Source organism: Neofelis nebulosa, chromosome 3, assembly GCF_028018385.1.
Source record: "Neofelis nebulosa isolate mNeoNeb1 chromosome 3, mNeoNeb1.pri, whole genome shotgun sequence".
NCBI classification, from domain to species: domain Eukaryota; kingdom Metazoa; phylum Chordata; class Mammalia; order Carnivora; family Felidae; genus Neofelis; species Neofelis nebulosa.
This window is the reverse complement of record NC_080784.1, coordinates 88,579,032-88,598,276: the sequence shown is the minus strand read 5'-3', so window position 1 is coordinate 88,598,276 and position 19,245 is coordinate 88,579,032. Positions and strand designations below refer to the sequence as shown.

The 19,245-nt window shown below is 42.3% G+C and overlaps 1 pseudogene; it reads left to right on the top strand.

The window, feature by feature from the left end:
* The first annotated feature begins 16,034 nt into the window (after positions 1-16,034).
* On the top strand, positions 16,035-17,018 carry LOC131506129 (glyceraldehyde-3-phosphate dehydrogenase-like; annotated as a pseudogene).
* Positions 17,019-19,245: the final 2,227 nt, after the last annotated feature.

The following is a 19,245-nucleotide window of genomic DNA, read 5'->3' as shown; positions in this document are numbered from 1 at the left end:
TATAGATAGATTTCCTCTAGGCCTGGGGTATGTTCTGATTGCAAGCTAGGAAAAAGGGAGACTCACCAGTTGGTTTAACCCCTCCCGGTGCCAAGTCCCTTTTCAGGTGCTTTGCACAGATCTTTAAAAGTTGGCTAGAAGGAGAGGGGTTTGACCTAGGAATCAACCACTCCTAAGTGGTTCTTGTTGGGACTTTAGAGACCCTTAAATTTCCTGAAGTTGCATGAAATTCTTTGCATGTATTTTTCTCTCTGGGAGGAGAGATCATAACTCTCAGTGGATTCTCAAATAGATCCATGACCCCAAAGACGTTAAAAATTAAAGTCATCTGAATGAACTATGAAGGATGAAGGAACTAACAGCTATTGAGTCCAGACCCTGTACTTGCTAATGTCATTTGATCCTCCTAAAAACTCAAAGGGAAGTGTTATTGTCCCCATTTTATAGTTAAGGAAAAGCAAGACTAAAAGAGAAGCCTTCCCAGGAAAACACACCTAGTAACTATAAGACCTAGAACATAAACTCTGATTTATCTAATCCAAAGCCCAAACTTATTTATGATACCATGCTTCCTGGGTTTTATTGGGGGCTGGAGGGAGAGGGGGCATAAAGAATTAGTGAAGGAAGGGACCAATGTAACATTTTAGTGAGCTCTTTTTTTTATTTTATGTTTTATATTGGAGAGAGACAGACAGACAGAGCACGATCCGGGAGGGGCAGAGAGATGGAGACAGGATCTGAACCAGGCTCCAGGCTCTGAGCTGTCAGCACACAGCCTGATGCAGGGCTTGAACCCACAAGCAGCAAGATCATGACCTGAGCTGAAGTCAGACGCTTAACCGACTGAGCCATCCAGGTGCCCCTTAGCTGGCTCCTGAAGAATGAGTTAAGTCTGGGCATCTGGAGGTAGAAGGAAGGTCACTCCAAGCGGAGAGCACAAGGTGAGAAGCAGACCAGTGAGAAGGAATAAAAGACTAACAGAGGCTATCATCTTCCTTCCTACTGGCTCAAGGAGCTTCCTAAAGGCTCAAGAGCCAAGTAACATTCACGAGACTAATCACATCCAGGGGTTAAACTTCTAGCCCATTTAGTTTTAAATTTCTTGTCACCCAAACCCCAGTGCAACCAGAGGATAACCATTCCTATCAGAGACCTGACATAAAGCCCAGGGGCTGCTTAATGCCCAGTATCGATTCAAACAAGTGCATTTTGATTATTTCTAATGTGTCTCGAGCCAGGAGAACAGGTTCACGGCAGGTCAGGAAGAAGCCAAGAGCTTACCCAGGGCCACTGGAGCCCAAACAGCAACATGCAGCCTGTCTGGAAGTAAAAGATCATCCGTTAAGTGTGAGGGTTTAATGCATCTCCAGTCCCCCAAGATGCTCCTCTCTCAATATAAATAATATCCAGAGACTAAAATATTCCACATGCACCACAACACATTTAATCAGGCTTTTAGACACGCACTGACTATACAGTGGGATCCTGCCGCCTTCTGAAACGGAAAAGCCACTCGTCAAGGGGAATATTAGCATGGCATCCCATGTAATTGAATTGTGGTTTTAAATCCTGTGATTAACAGATGGCAAAGTCCTGCTGCAGCGGTGCTCGCTCCCCCCTCCTTACCCCCAGGGGGACAACAGGGCAAACGTTTTTAGTCCATCAGTAGCCGGCCACTTTCTTTAGCTCCCATGTTATTTTTAGCAATGAACTCTTTTTTTTTTTTCTTTTTGGTCTGGTTTCCATTCATTTCATCTCATTTTTGTTTAAGTGCAATTGACATGTCATACTATATTAGTTTCAGGCGTACAGCATAGTGATTCGATAATTACACACTTTATGAAATGTTCACCAGAAGCGTAGTCACCGTGAGTCACCACACAAAGGTATACAACATCATTGACTATATGCCCTATGCTGTACTTTTTAGCCCTGTGACTTATTTATTTTACAACTGGAAGTTTGTACCTCTTAATCCCCTTTACTTATTTCACCTGCCCTCTGGCAACCACCAGTCTGTCCTCTGTGTTTACCAGTCTGTTTCTCCTGTTGTTCGGTTTGCCATTTGTTTCATTTTTTAGATTCCACATAGAAGCAAAATCATCCAGCATTTGTCTTTCTCTGACTTATTTCACGTAGCATAATACCCTCCAGGCCCATCCAGATTGCCACAAATGGCAAGATTTCATTCTTCTCTGTGGCTCAGCAATATCCCATTGTGTGTGTGCACCACACCTTCTTTATCCAACCATCTATCAGTGGACACTTGTGTTGCTTCCATATCTTGGCTGTTGTAAACAGAGCTTCAATAAACACCAGGGTGCATATGTGTTTTCGTATTTGTGTTTTCATTTTCTTACAGCAAATATCCAGAAGTGGAATAACCGGATCATACGGCACTTCCATTTTTTGATAAACTCCCGTACTGTTTTCTTGTGGAGTTTTATAGGTTTCAGGTCTTCTGTTTAGGTCTTTAATCCATTTTCAGTTTATTTTTGTGGATGGTATAAGAACAGGGTCCAGTCTCGTTCTGTTGCCTACAGCTGTCCAGTTTTCCCAGCTCCATTTGTTGAAAAGACTGCCTTTTCCCCATTGGATATTTTGCCTCTTCTGTTGTCGTTTAGCTGACCATGTACATGTGAATTTATTTCAAGGCCGTCTATCCTGTTCCACTGATCTATGTGTCTGGTTTCTTGTGCCAGTACATACTGCTTTGGTTACTACAGCTTTGCTTTTGTTTTTATTTTTTTAATGTTTATTTAATTTTGAGAGAGAGAGAGACAGAGACACAGAGTGTGAGCCGGGGAGAGGCAGAGAGAGAGGGAGACACAGAATCCGAAGCAGGCTTCAGGCTCTGAGCTGTCACCAACACGGGGCTCAAACTCAAGAACCGTGAGATCGTGACCTGAGCCAAAGTCAGACGCTTAGCTGACTGAGCCACCCAGGTGCCCCTGGTTACAACAGCTTTGTAGTGTACCTTGAAATCGAGGATTGGGATACCCCCAGCTTTATTCTTCATTTTCAAGTTTTCTTTGGCTATTGGAGGCCTTTTGTAGTTCCATACAAATTTTAGGATTATTTGACATATAATTTGTGGTTGTAATCTCATAACTGCCTGTATTTCTGCTGTGCCAGTTGTAGCTTCTCCTCTTTCATCTATTTCCTTTAGGTGTAAGGTTAGATTGTTTATTTGGGGGTTTTCTTCCTTCTCAAAATAGGTCCATGTTGCCATGAACTTCCCTCCTAGAGCTGCTTGCGCAGCGTCCCAAAGATGTTGAACTATAGTGTGTCCATTTCCATTGGTCCCCAGATATTTTTTTATTTCCTCTTTGATTTCTTCATTGACCCATTGTTTGTCTAGTAACATGTTATTTAGCCTCCACGTGTTTATGTTTCTTCCAGTTTTTTTCCTTGTAATTGATTCTAGTTTCATACCATTGTGCTCAGAAAAGATACTAGAGGGACGCCTGGCTGGCTCAGTCAGTGGAGCATGCAACTCTCAATCTCGGGGTTGTGAGTTTGAGCACCACGTTGGGTGTAGATATTACTTAAAAAGAAAATCTTTGGGGGCGCCTGGGTGGCTCAGTCGGTTAAGCGTCTGACTTCAGCCCAGGTCACGATCTCGCGGTCCGTGAGTTCGAGCCCCGCGTCGGGCTCTGTGCCGACAGTTCAGAGCCTGGAGCCTGCTTCCGATTCTGTGTCTCCCTCTCTCTCTGCCCCTCCCCCATTCATGCTCTGTCTCTCTCTGTCTCAAAAATAAATAAAGGTTAAAAAAGTTTAAAAAAAAAAAAAAGAAAATCTTTAAAAAAAAAAAGATACTTGATATCTCAATCTTCTTAAATTTATTGAGACTCGTTTTGTGGCCTATCACATGATTGATCCTGGAGCATGAGTACTTAACTTTGTTTTATAAAGGAGCCATTTCACAAGCATTATGACCGCTCAAGTAATATCTCCAAACAAATCTTCTCATTGGCTTGTGAACGGATTTCAATGTATAATAGCCCAAACTTCTTCAGGCTCCCAGGATGGGAATTCTTGAAATTTTACTTTCCATAAATAGAAGGCAAAAGAATATTAAAAGACAAAGAAGCACTATATTCATCATGTTTCAGTAGATCACAAGTTCCTTGAGGGAAGAAACAGGTTATTGGCTGATTGACTTAACATTTATTGAGTCCCAATTATCCTTATGTTCTGTGGAAATAAACCTATCAATATACTTCATAACAAGAAAAATACGTTGCTCTCTTTAAACAGGACCAAGCAGCATTCCCTCGAATGTCTTCTTTCCTTTATACCTATTAACAACTTGAAAGAGCAGCTCCTTTTCTAAAAAATATCAGAAGAAAATATTGTATTCTCTTCCATAAAATTGGAATAGAAGATTCTCCCTCTCTGAAATGACTAGGTGGTAAGACACGGAGGAGTTGCTGTGGAAGGGGTAGGAAAACCCAAAATCCCTGAAAACATTTCCCTTTCCATGCACACAGCCTTGAAAATCCTGTATAATTATGAGATTTCATACTTCGTATTTCTCAAACCATCATTTCAATTGAACTGGATATGCCGCACAATGAAACTTAAACATAAAAATTTTAAACACACCCCCAAAAAAGCAGACAAATTTCTAACAGAGTTACTATCAAGACCAGGAAATATGTGCCTGTAAATGCATTGCTTATGCCCACCAGCATGTCACTTAAAAGCACTATCCTTAGTCAGTAGGGGAAATGACGCAGGAGAAAGAGTGGCTGCAGTGATACCCACATAGACAAACACCAAGACCATCTACCAGAATAGTACAACCCAGAGCTCCGGGATAATTGTGAGCCCAACTTTGGCAGCTTGTTATCAATTCAGCGTGGGTGCTGTTTTGTAAATACATCTAATTTGGTTTAAAATTTTAATCCATAAAGTCATTACTAAAGGGCTCCAGGCTGCTGAAATGATGAACCAACTGCTTCTAAAGCAGACAGGAAGACACGAGAGCCAGTCGGGGTTTTCTGTCCTCTGGTCCCTTCTTTGCCTCCCTTATTCCCTTCTTGCCTCTGATTTCCTTTTCAGCAATGTGCTGACTTTTCCATGCATATTCTCCCACTCTCACCAAAAATTTTCTGTTGCTACCTGACTGATCTCTGTCTCTATATTTGTCTCTCTGTGTGTTCCACTGTTTCTCTGTCTTCCTGTGTCTCTGTCTCCCTATCTCTCTCTCTTCCTTTCTCTCTCTCTCTCTCTCTCTCTCTCTCACATACACACACACACACACACACACACACACACACACACAATTTCTTTGCCTCTCTCTGACCCAGTGTTCCAATCACCACCTCCTCTACCCTTTCAATTTAATCTACTTCTCTATTTCTCCAACATAAACATTGCTTTTTAATAAAAAGAGCTATGTTTGGGGGAAGGAAATTATCTTAAAGAACTCATGGCAGGAAACATAGTTAACTGACAGGTGGACTGACTGACTGACCAGGTAGACAGCATCCTATCAGTTGCCTTCCTTTGAGTATTGGTTCTCATGGGGCCATTAACCATACGATTAAAGGGTTTTGTCAACAGAGAGACCAAAAGGTGAATCTTTTAATACGTGAATTGTTATAAAATTTGGCTTATCTAACAAACTATGTATCAAGCCTGGTTCTAAGGGACTTGTGAATTTTAACCACCTATTTACTCTTCATTACAACCCTGTGAGGCTGGTATCATTCATCTCCCCCATTTCCCAGGAGACTGAAGCACAGAGAGGTCCAGAAACTTGCCCAAAGTCACACAACGGACAGTGACTGTCAGGATTTCCACCCTGACAGCTTGTCTCCAGGGTCCATGCATTTAACTGCTACACTCTGCTGCTGCTGCTTAGTTGATTGATTGCATCTCTGTCTAATAGAGAGGAAAATTTGCATTCATTTTGTATGCATTCTATCTACTATTAAAGCCAAAGTTTCTCTATCAGAGAAAATAGATGACTTATTGGGTAATTATTACCCTACTTACCCTATTGGGTAAATATTTGTCCTATTGTGTAAATCAGTTATTGCCCCAAACTCATGTTTACAGCCTCTACCACTAACAACACACATGTTGACTAGAGATGTCCTAGACCAACTTCTCACCTTCCTTCATCCTGTTCCTTCTGCCAGTCCATGTACATAACACCTGCAATTGCCCTTCCACAAAGCAGCTTCTTAACCAGTCTCAGTGGCTTTACCCTCCTGCTCAGTGACGTTTAAGATGGCGGCCCAGAACAGCTAAGCAGACACAGCCCCGGAGCACCCAACACAGAGGCCCAGGAAGCCTCCCTAGGGAAGAATCAGGGTTGAGCTAGAAATTCTCCACATTCTGTACTTCTCTGTGATCATCTACCTAACTTCTTTTCATTCAACATTAGAGTGGGCAAAATCAACCCTAGACTATTTGGGACAGCCAAGAGAGAGTCTCCGTTTGTTTCTGTAACAATAATAATATTTCCATTCTGCAGGACTGATATTTTTAGCCAAGTTTCTTCCAAAGTACGCTCTGCTTCAGGACTTTTAAAACCAAAGGCCCCGGGATTTTTCCTCTTTCAAAAATGGATGGTTCTGCTTTTCATTTAAGGTGCAGTTTAGAAAGAAGCAGCCTGTGAAACCAATTAACTAATTGGAAATCACTTAATGACTGTGGCAGCATTTTGGATTTCTGGCATTGGTTCACAGCAGTCCAGAGAAATTGCTTTTCAATATTATGATAAGGTAAGCTGTGGAGGCCTCGCAGGAGGCAGCTGAGGCTGCTGAGAGAGACAATCAGTTCTAATGTGCCCACCAAAATAATGGAGACATTATAACATGGAATTCAGTGATTGTAAAGTAAGCACAACATAAAAATCCAAAGATATGTGGAGATCTGCTGAGAATAAATGTGCAGCGATAGTTCCTTGCTATGATTTTTGAGAGCTTACAATCTTCGCATAGACATTACACTGTTGAAATCGCTCTCATAGAGAGAGCCAGGCATGTGCGGAAACAGAGAAGAAAAAAATAAGAGTAAATGCTCACCCTAGAACAACTGTCCAATTAATTGTTTTAGTGTGAACAGAGTCATGTCCACATTAGGGAAATAATCTAGTTAACTGCTCAAAAGTTAACACAGAGAAAATAAATTACCCCAAACACAATATCTTATCCATTCACCATTTGCTTGTTTCAAGGTAGTGAATTCTCTTAGCATATTTCTAAGTAGCATCATTCATTAGAACCAAAATCATCACTGTAGAAAACAATATCCCCAATCTCTAATAGTATATCTAATTCCTGTTGGCTTTACTTAAAAAAGAGTCATGGGGAGCACCTGGGTGGCTCAGTTGGTTGTGCACCCAACTCTTGATTTCAGTTCAGGGGATAATTAATCCCAGGATCATGGGATCAAGCCCCACATCAGGCTCTGCACTGAGCATGAAGCCTGCTTGACATTCTCTCTCTCTCTCTCTCTCTCTGCCCCTCACTCATTCTCTCTCTCTCTCAGAAAAAAAAAAACTACAATAAATTGATGATTCTTCCTTTAAAACAACGTTTCATCTTGAGGCGGGGGGAATGTTTAATTTATTACCTTTCTTAGGACTTAATTTCTAATCTGCATTCTTAAAAGTGACATCCCACTAATATCATCGAGATAACAGGGCTAATAAACTAAATTTAATTACCAATGAAGATAATCAATAAGTGAAACAGAACATCACATTTAATATATGCTAGGGGAGCAGCCTTATCACGAACTTCCTGGATGTAGGTTGAACTACCTTAGGAAATAAGAGGGAAACATTTGCATCTTCTTAATAAAGGAAAACCTGCAAAATCTGAAAGGAAGAAAATCTTGCAAACGAACCCTCAGATTAACTCAGAACATCTTCCAGGATGATGCACCTGATGGAACGTGGGATTCAATTGATAGCGTTCTGAAGCTTATCTGTCCCTACTTACGACATGTTGCACACTGACCCAAAGATGGGACTATACCTGCAAAGACAGGCTGAATGCCAACTCATACAGCCTCATTTGCAAAGCTCCTCACTCTGGAGCTTAAATGTCCCTGCTTAACAAATGGTGAGCAATTAAGTCCTTTGCACAAAGACAAGACCAAGGCCAAAGTCTAACAATAGCTCACGTCTCTCTGAGTCCTTGAATTAGTGAATGTTATTACAAAAAGAAAATATACTTTTATCTAGGTTGTTACTTTTTCCCTCTGCTGTCTTCTGTGGCTTTGCCTATAAGCTCACAGTTTGTAGTTAAATTGGACAATTACCGAGCGGGAAGTGAATAATTAATGAACAGTCACCGTATATGTTTGGAAAACTGTGACCCAATCATTGAACAGATAGCTGAACCACTAAAATAAATGACTTGTTCCACTCATTACCAGATCAGCATTTGTTTAGAGGTTCCTAGGTGCCCTATCAAAATTCTAATCAGTTCTATTTAAATTACATTTTTTGCACTGCATTGTTATAAATGCTAATTTATGCCTAGAATGAAACAGCTTTATTTCTTACCTCCTGAAGAAACGGATGAATAAAAACATACTTCTACAGGGCATAAAAGATTATCAAGGGTTCAATGACTATTGGATTTTGTACTTGCCAAAACACATCCCGAAACACAGAGCTGAGGCTTTAGGAGACAACAAGGACATTCACATCCTCCCACAACAGAGCCATCCCTGTGAGGAGGCAGAGGACTGTCACAGCAGCCTCTCCAACCACAGCCTGAGACCGCCTGCTATCGGGGACAGGAGCTTTAGGGGTGAGGAAGGGACAGAAGGGGAAATTCTTACTGCTAGAAAATAATGACCCAAAGGATCTTAAAGGCAACTGGTTATTTCATAATCTCTGAACCACCTTCCTGCGTTGAGAGAAATTTCTCCCAGGCTGGAGTCACATCTGCTTTTGCCAATGACACACATCTCCACACCAGCTTGTAGGAGGTTACAGGGTTACCGAATAAAATGGTAACTCCGCTTCTTTTTTCACAGTTTGGTTTCCGACCTTCGTCCCAAAGTGCCACTCTAAGCAATGAGAGCTACTCCACCCAAGAGAAGACAGAAGCACAGTTTTGCTCTCTCCGATGTACGAAGTCAAGCCACCTGCAGCCTAGGAGGGGCCCAGACAGGCCCCAAATCATTTGCAATCTGGAAGATCTCAGAAGAGAAAGAAGAGTGAGAGTGATGTTCTAGAAATAGCTAGACATCTCCTGATGAGACCACAGAAGTCCTACTTATATAAAGTACTTCCTACAATACCAGGCTCCCCACGCATCCCGAGCCTGGTGTCTGTGGAAGTCAGTGAGCCAGCCATTATCCTGCTTCAAGTGGGAGGCATCAAACTCGGAATTCATTGCTAGAAGTTTTTTATAAGCTGAGGAATTACCTTGAGAGGATTGCATTTCCAAGTGCAAGTCAGCAGCTGCTAGGGAGGCTGAGGCCACCTCAATCATCCTGCACCACGGAGTCTCTTGTGACGAGGGGGCAAGACGAGGCCGGATCAGTCTGGCTTAGGGCTGCATGGCCAGGGCGGGGGATGGAAAACACAGGTTCATACAAGCATTTAACCTCTTTTAAGCGGTGCAATGTGGCTGAGGCTTAAAACAAGGCTGGAACATTTTCTCACTTATTATCACCTTGATAACCTGTTCTTGTAGCTAAGGAGGGGTGTTATGAAGAAGGGGGGCTGAGGGGGAGCACCAGGAGAGGAGGGGCAGGTCACAGCACAACAAGAGGAGAACAAGCTGCTGTTTTCTTGTTTTCCAAGGGCAGTTAGGAAAAGGTGAAGGTAGTTTGCTCTCTAAATATTTCTCCCTTTGAATATAAACAGTATTTTCCAGACGTACAGCAAATCACTTAATGAGGAAAGAGAAGAAAAGAATGGCTTTCATTCATTTCTTTGAAACCTATTCATTAGTTTGAAAGCAAAATTTCTCTACGAAATACCTAAGTAATGGTGACGCTTTTGTAAGACCTAGGGGTGCGGGAGCGGGGCAGAGACGGAAGTAAGGCAGAGCCAGGAACAGCTGTGCTCAGGTCATCATGGGGAGAAGATGGTCACCTGGGACAGAAAGTGGCTGCAAAGGCTTTTGCAGCAAGACTGGTCCTCAGGGAGAAAGCAACCCCTCTCCACGCCTTCCCAGAGGGGGCTAAAGAGGCCTGGGGGCGCCTGGGTGGCTCAGTCAGTTGAGCATCTGACTTCGGCTCAGGTCACGATCTCACGTTTCACGAGTTTGAGCCCCGCCTTAGGCTCGCTGATGTCAGCACAGACCCCACTTCAGATCCTCTGCCCCCCCCCCCCGTGCCTCCCCCTCTCATGCTGTCTCTCTCAAAAGTAAATAAATATTTTTTTTAAAAAGCGGGGGTGGGGGTGCCTGGGTGGCTCAGTTGGTTAAGCATTTGACTTTGGGTCAGGCCATGACCTCACTGTCCATGCGTTCGAGCCCCACATCAGGCTCTGTGCCAACAGCTCAGAGCCTGGAGCCTGCTTCAGATTCTGTTCTCTGTCTCTCTGTCTCTCTCTCTCTCTCTGCCCCCTCCCCCACTCGCACTCTGTGTCTCTCTCTCTCTCAAAAATAAAATAACATTAAAAAATTTTTTATAAAAAAAAATAATAAAGATAAAAAAAGGAAGAAGCCTGCCTCCCTGCCCCAGGGCTAAAACCAATTCTAAAGGAGTCTTTTTAGAGAAATTAAGTTGTACAGTGATGTTTCTCAGTTTTGCTTCAACTGTAATAATAATTGATTCTAGTATTCATGAAAACCACTCATCCTCCTTTAAAGCTTCTTGAGCCAATCGCAAATCAAAGCTAAATGATGGGAGCATGTCTATGTTAAAGCCTCACTGCCATTCCCATCACCAAATGATTCTGACACCTACCCATCACCACCCTCCTGCCTGAGAAGCTTTAGTCCTAGATAATATTTCTGGCCCAATCCTTGTTTCGCTTACAGTTGAGTTCTCAAATTTCAATTTTCTAATCTGAAAAAGAAAATTAAGTCACTGAGGGAATATGTATTGTCTACTTTCTTTGTTACCAAATTTTCACAGAATGTGATGCTTGATCACCATTGTGATTATCTTCTTACCTTCATTGCAGGAATTTAACATTAGCTGAGTGGCCACAATATTTCTGACTCAATCCAGGATAAGTGACATGGGAGTCTCACAGAATCGTAGTTACCATTGACTCCAGGCCAATAGTTTAGCTTTTCATTTCAAAAGGTGATGTTCTCAATCAAAACTTTGCTCATATTAGAAACATAAGACAAGAGGTCAAATGAGAAGACACATTCCATCTGTGAAGTGATTCACATTTTTAATCTATCAGTCTAGCCTCCATCCAGATCACTTACAAAAATATCGAACAAAGCCAAAGGTAGAGTTGTGCGATAGATCACGAGAGATCTCATTCCAGGTTAAAATCAGTAATTAACCAATATTACATAGATCTTATTATTCCACCTTTTTGGCAATTACTTAAAAGACTATATAGAAGGGCATATTGTTAAACTTGAAGGTGGTGCAAAGCTGGAACAGGTAGCTAATATTTTGGATTCCACATGTCTCAAAAGTTCTTGCCAGGCTGAACCAAAGGCAAAAAGGTAATACAAGATATCACAGGGAAAAAAAAGATACCACAGGAATAAGTATAACCTTGTAGTTAAGTTGAAAAGGCCATGATAGGTACATTACACTTTACCAGCAATCAGGTGAAAACTCAGTGAGGCTCTTACTTTGCCATAAAATCATATAAGCCATTGTGCTTTGCCCAAAATGCTAATTTAATTTTAGATGTCATTAATAGGTACCTAGTCCAAAATGGTTGAGGTCATAGTTCCGTTCTGTAATGGTCAGACATCACATCACTAGGATACAAAAGTTAATTAATGTAATTTTTTTCACCGACTATGTGGATTTGAGCAAGTCATGTGATTTGAGCCCTCGTGTTCTCACCTGAAAATGGAAATAATAATAGCTGGCAAACACATTCCCACCAAACTGCTATAAAATCAAATGAAACCATTTCCATAAAAAGTGTTTTAACAATTATAAAGTGTGGGGCTACCTGGGTGCCTCAATCTATTAGGGGCCCGGCTCTTGGTTTCAGCTCAGGTCATGATCTCACGGTTCACAAGATAGAGCCACACACCAGGCTCTGTGCTGACGGAGCAGAGCCTGCTTGGGATCCTCTCTCTCCCTCTCTCTCAACCACCTCCCCTCTCAAAATAAATACATAAGCATTTACGTATTATCCACCTCTTTCTAATAAATGCAATACAACTATCCTTTGAGGATCTCACCTCTACCAATCTAGCCATGTTGTGAGCGCCAAATGTCTGAGGTCACAGAAATGTGTTTGAGAATGGGCACATAACCCAGTTAGGACTAAGGAGACATGAGGAGACTATGCTTCAACTTTTGAAAAAACAGAAGTCTTGCCCCTTTTCTGTGTTTGATAACATAAGGTGAGTCTTGGGTTAGCATCCTATTACCCGGCCTTAAAATGAGCTGATACACAGAAGAAGGCAGAAATGAAAGAGATAAAAAACTAATGACCTCATTTGAAATTCTGAATTAGACCCTGCTCCCAGAGGAAGCTCAGATTCCTCTGATTGTCCTGTATTCCAAGCCAATATTTTCCCTTTTTTAAGTCAATTTGTGTAAGGTATTTCTGTTAATTGCAACAGGAAGTGTCCTATGATTAGACCTTCATTTTAATGTCTTGGATAAATTCAGTTATTTAATTATATGGAAATAATAAATGGGATGATTTTCAAATGGATGGATATATATATACACATATATATATATATATATATTCAACAAAAATCAAATATATTTTTAGAATGTGTTAGACTGTTGTAATTGTTAGATTGTGTCAGATTGTTAGATTGCAATGTTAGATTATTTCTCAAAACAAAATATCATTCCTGAATATGCCTTGGATTCTAAGACTCGTACAAGGAATTACATAAAAAATTTTGTTCTAAAGATAATTTTTTAGCATTCTGCCTCTGGGAAAGCCATGTTTCCTGGCTTCCTCATCTTGTCTTCTCTGTCTTCCTGCTGAGCTAATAGCCAGATCTCCAACTAAAACAGCAGTACCCATCTCTGATTAATGGGACCTTTCTCCCCACCTTTTTTAATGGCTTCCTCCCATTGCGATTTCAATCAGAACATTGCTGGGAATCCCTCCTGGTGCCTCTCCAGGAGCACTTCTATTGCCATTTTTTATATACTCCTCCTGAAGAAAGGAAAAGCCAAAGAAATGTCTCCACACTCCGAGGCTGAAATCAATGTAGAATGTGAAGAAACCATAGCACTTTCTTAGCAGACAGGGTGTATAGCCATCAGCTAGTCCAGGGCTCAGCAGTGGGCTAAATCCAGCCCACCCGATTTTTATTTGCAGGCGTTGGTGTAAATAACATTACATCTGAACACGACATGCTTATTTGTTACACATTGTCTATGGCTGCTTTCGTGCTACAACAGCAGAGTTGAGTAGTCAAGAAAAAAACAATAGGGCCCAAAAGGCCTAAAATATTTACTATTTGGCCCTTCATTTTAAAAATTTGTGAACTTCTGAAGTGGTCTAATCATTTAGTTTTTAAAAAGAAGCTTAGGGGTTGCCTGGGTGACTCATTCAGTTGAACATCCAACTCTTGATTTTGGCTTAGGTCATGATCCCAGTGTTGTGGGATCTAGCCACACATCAGGCTCTGGACTGAGCATGGAGCCTGCTTAAGATTCTTTCTCTCTCTCTCTCTCTCTCTCTCTCTCTCTCTGCCCCTCCTGTGCTCACACACACATGTGCACAAATGGGCACTCTCTTTCTCTCTCTCTCTCTAAAATTAAAATATATTTAAAAAGAATTTTTTTAAGTGGGGTGTGGGGCAGCACCTGAGTGGCTCTGTTGGTTGAGTGTCTGACTCTTGGTTTCAGCTCAGGTCATGATCTCGCAGTTTGCAGGATCACCTCGGGCTCTGTGCTGACAGGGCAGAGCCTGATGGGATTCTCTCTCTCCCTCTCTCTCTCTGCTCCTTCTCCACTTGCTCTCATGCTCTCGCTCTCTCTCTCTCTCTCTCTCTGTGAAAAATAAATAAACATTCCCTATCAAAATAACATCAGCATTCTTCACAGAGCTAGAACAAATAATCCTAAAATTTGTATAGAACCAGAAAAGACCCCAAATAGCCAAACAATCTTGAAAAAGATAACCAAAGCAAGAGACATCGCAATCCCAGACTTCAAGCTATACTACAAAGCTGTAATCATCAAGACAGTATGGCTGGCACAAAAACAGACACTCAGATCAATGGAACAGCATAAAGAACCCAGAAATGGACTGGGAAAACTGGACAGCGACATGCAGAAGAATGAACCTGGACCACTTTCTTACACCATACACAAAAATAAACTCAAAATGGATGAAAGACCTAAATGTGAGACAGGAAGCTGTCAAAATCCTTGAGGAGAAAGTAGGAAAAAACCTCTTTGACCTTGGCCGCAGCAACTTCTTACTCAACACGTCTCCGGAGGCAAGGGAAACAAAAGCAAACATGAACTACTGGGACCTCATCAAAATAAAAAGCTTCTGCACAACGAAGGAAACAATCAGCAAAACTAAAAGGTAACCAACAGAATGCGAGAACATATTTGCAAACAACATATCAGATAAAGGTTTAGTATCCAAAATCTATAAACAACTTATCAAACTCAACACCCAAAAATCAAATAATCCAGTGAAGAAATGGGCAAAAGACATGAATAGACACTTCTCCAAAGGAGACATCCAGATGGCAAACAGACACATGAAAAAATGCTCAATTTCACTCATCATCAGGGACATACAAATCAAAACCACAATGAGATACCACCTTACACCTATCAGAATGGCTAACATGAACAACTCAGGCAACAACAGATGTTGGTGAGGATGCGGAGAAAGAGGATCTCTTTTGCATTGTTGGTGGGAATGCAAACTGGTGCAGCCACTCTGGAAAACAGTATGGAAGTTCCTCAAAAAACTAAAAATAGAACTACCCTACAACCCAGCAATTGCACTACTAGGCATTTATCCACGGGATACAGGTGCGCTGTTTTGAAGGGACACATGCACCCCCATGTTTATAGCAGCACTATCAACAATAGCCAAACTATGGAAAGAGCCCAGATGTCCATGGGTGGATGAATGGATAAAGAAAAGCTGGTATACTATACAATGGAGTATAGCTCAGCAATCAAAAAGAATGAAATCTTGCCATTTGCAACGACTTGGATGGAACTGGAGGGTATTTTGCTAAGTGAAATTAGTCAGTCAGAGAAAGGCAAATATCATATGACTTCACTCATATGAGGATTTTAAGAGACAAAACAGATGAACATAAGGGAAGGGAAACAAAAATAATATAAAAACAGGGATTGGGACAAAGCATAAGAGACTCATAAATATGGAAAACAAACTGAGGGTTACTGGAGGGGGTGTGGGATGGGGGATGGGGGATGGGCTAAATGGGTAAGGGGCATTAAGGAATCTACTCCTGAAATCATTGTTGCACTATATGCTAATTTGGATATAAATTTAAAAAATAAAATTAAATAAACAAATAAACATTAAAATAAGAGTAGTAGATGATGATGCTGATGATGATTTATCATTACCATAAAGATGGAGGCATTCTGAAATATAACTTGGTATTCAGAGGACATATAATTACTAAACTGGGGAGTTCTCTTAGACTGCTCCACAGGCAAAATATGAGGAAAAATACAAGAAGGTGGGGTTCCAACACTCAATATCTACAAACAATTCAATTCAAATTCTATTGCCATCATGCAAGGAAGTCAGAGCCCAAGGGGTGCTTATAGCACTGGTAGGGGAGAAAGATTCGTTACTCGGGGCCAAGGCATTACACATTTCAACGCATAAGAAACTAGGGGCTCTCTGCTCCTCCCCGTTTGACAGACAGCCACATCTTCTGGTGCAGTGCCAGCCACGTCCCTGAGACATGATGGTGAAGTTCAGAGTAAACAGATTTGCTCTATCGGGTGTCTGGTCACCAGGCCTGCTTTTAATTCTGGTAAAGTGGATATTGTCACCATCAGTGGCCCTTTCACTGACCTCAGCTGCATTGTCTATATGTTCCACTCTGATTCCAGTTATGGAAAATTCCATGGCACAGTCAAGGCTGAGAACAGAAAATTTGTTATCAATGGGAAATCCACCTCCATGTTCCAGGAAGCAAAATCCTGCCAGCATCAAATGGGGTGATGCTGGTGCTGAGTCCGTTGCAGAGTCCACTGGGGTCTTCACCACCATGGAGAAGACTGGGGCTCACTTGAAGAATGGGGCCAAGAGGGTCATCATCTCTACCCTTCTGCTGATGCCTCCATGCTTGTGATGGGCGTGAACCATGAGAAGTATGACAACTCCCTCAAGATTGTTAGCAATGACTCCTGCACCACCAACTGCTTGGCCCCTCTGGCCAACGTCACCCATGACAACTTTGGCATCATGGAGGGACTCATGACGATGGTCCATGCCATCACCACCACTCAGAAGACCATGAATAGCTGAAGGGCTACCCAGAACATCACCCCTGCTTCTCCCAGCACTGCCAAGGCTGTAGGCAAGGTCATCCCTGAGCTGAATGGGAAGCTCACTGGCATGGATGTCTTTGTCCCCACCCCTGACATGTCAGTCATGGATCTGACCTGCCACCTTGAGAAAGCTGCCAAATACTATGACATCAATAAGGTCAGATGCCTACATCAAGTAGGCATCAGAGGATCCCCTCAAGGACATCCTGGGCTACACTGAGGACCAGTTTGTCTCCTGCAACTTTAACAGTGACACCCACTCTTCCACCTTCCATGCTGGGGCTGGTATTGCTTTCAATGACCACGCTATCAAGTTCATTTCAGGGTAAGACAGTGAATTTGGCTACAGCAACCAGGTGGTGGACATTATGATCCCCATGTCTCCCAAGGAATAAGAGCCCCAGAGACAGCAGGAGGAAGAGAAAGGCCCTCAGTTGCTGGTGAGTCCTTGCCCCAACTCATCCCCCAACACACTGGGAATCTCCCAACCTCCACAGTTTCCATCCCAGACCGCCTGAAGAAGGGGAGGGGTTTGGGGACCCCTACCTTGTCATGCACCATCAATAAAGTGTACTGTACCCAGAATGAATGAATAAGTGAATGAGTGAAGGACTATATAAATAAACAAACAAACTAGGGAAAACCTTAGCACTGTATCAAACAGCATGTGTATTATGGATCCATCAGTGGCCAACGATGGTTGTCCTAACTCTCCCCACAATAGGAATGGTCCCGTGTGATTCCAGGGTTCCCCCCTCAGGCCACATAGGCCTCTGTCTAGTGTAACTAACCCTTCCTTCTTTAGATTTTATGGCCGTAACTCACTCTCAGTCAACAGGAATTTATTGTCATTGCTCAACACCATACCACCTACATTGTATGAAAGACTTAACCAGGGGCAAAATATTTTTGCTGTTCATACCATCCTTTTGCCAAAGAATTATGCTTATGATGTTACTTTGTATTTCGATCATGCCTAATGTGGACACCAGAAGAAAAAAGTAAGCCTTATAACCCTAGACATTAGAAATGGTCAAGAACTAGTCCTGCACATCATCTCTCTGTTCCAAGATGGCAGATGGCCATCCCCCTTCAGATAAACGCTCCTTTAGAACCCCACAGGGACAGATAGAGCCATGAAGCCTACCCTCTCTCCTACCCAGTTTCTTTTTTTGATGCTAATCACAGGGAATAAACTTTTTCCAGGGTTGCTTAGCTCATATTGGGAATCAAACCCTATATGTGGTCCTCTGTGATGTGCTAAGCTCATCTGCTTATGCCTTGGCATCCAGAAAAGATATACTAGGGCTAATAACTAGTAAACTCCCACTTTAGAAGGGCCTTTCCCACCCCAGCCCCCACCCCTACTGCCACCATCTGTGTTTGTTCTTCTGCTATATAAGAACTCAAACTGGGTGGCGAGCGTGTTATTTTTAAAAATCTTTTAGTGGCGTCTATACCCAGAACTGCCTCATCACAATTATCCTCACCAAACAAGGAAACTTCACATTGAGAATGGATATGGTGTTCAGCCAGCACCAAATGTCTCTCCTTCTGCCTTTTTGTCTTTCCGATCAATCAGAACATGTGAAAGTCCCAAATGAAGAGTAAACACACAGCCCAGGTTCCTTTCATCTCCTAACATATGTCATGAAGGGGGAAAGAAAAAACCCTATTCCCAGCTTCAATCAGCCATTCGTTTTCTGCAACTTGAACCTTAAGCTGAAAGGGACGTGTGGGGGGCTGTAGAGGAGGGTTGAATGCGGGCCCACTCCTTGAAAGATGATAGGTATTCGCCGCATACCTGCATCTTGGAGTCATTATCTCCCCTGCGAGCACTTCTGTATTTATATATAATGAGATCATTATCAGGCAGCTCTTCCAATTTTATTCAGACTTTAATATTTCTTGAAGAAAAAAAATAGCATACAAAAGGGTTTGTGATGCCAACTCAATCAGACGTGCTGTTGATGGAGAATTATTCAAGTGCAAGCCAGAACAGGAAAAAAAAATAATTTCAGAGAGGTTTCTGTCAAAGTCGAGTTCTCCTGTGATGATGTTTCGAGTGAATATGCCGAAATGTCCAGAGGTGAGGAAGAAAAATAACAACTAACAGAAGAGAGGGCTCTGCGTAGGATTAACAGTGAGGCGTGTCCCAGCCTAACCAGCAGGCAGGTGGGGCAGGGCCTCCCTCAGACACGGGACCACCACCTGGCTTTCCCTGGGGAATTAGACCAGAGAAACAGCTTTACTAGCCTTTGCCTTTGTGACACAAGCAGCAATCTGGTGTTATAAATGAACCCTTTTAGGGCGCCTGGGTGGCTCAGTCAGTTAAGCATCAGACCCTTGGTTTCGGCTCAGGTCTTGATCTCTTGGTTCACAAGTTCGAGCCACACATCAGGCTCTGCACTATCAGTGGGATTCTACTTGGGATTCTCTCTCTCTCTCTCTCTCTCTCTCTCTCTCTCTCTCTGCCGCTCCCCCACTCACACTGTCTCTGTCTCTCTCAAAATAAGTCAACTTTTAAAAAATGAACGCTTTGTGGGTATTATTTTCTCTCATGGTTGAGCTCAGGTGGTTAGGCCATGTAGGCAAGACCCCTCCTTTCCCATTCTCACAGGA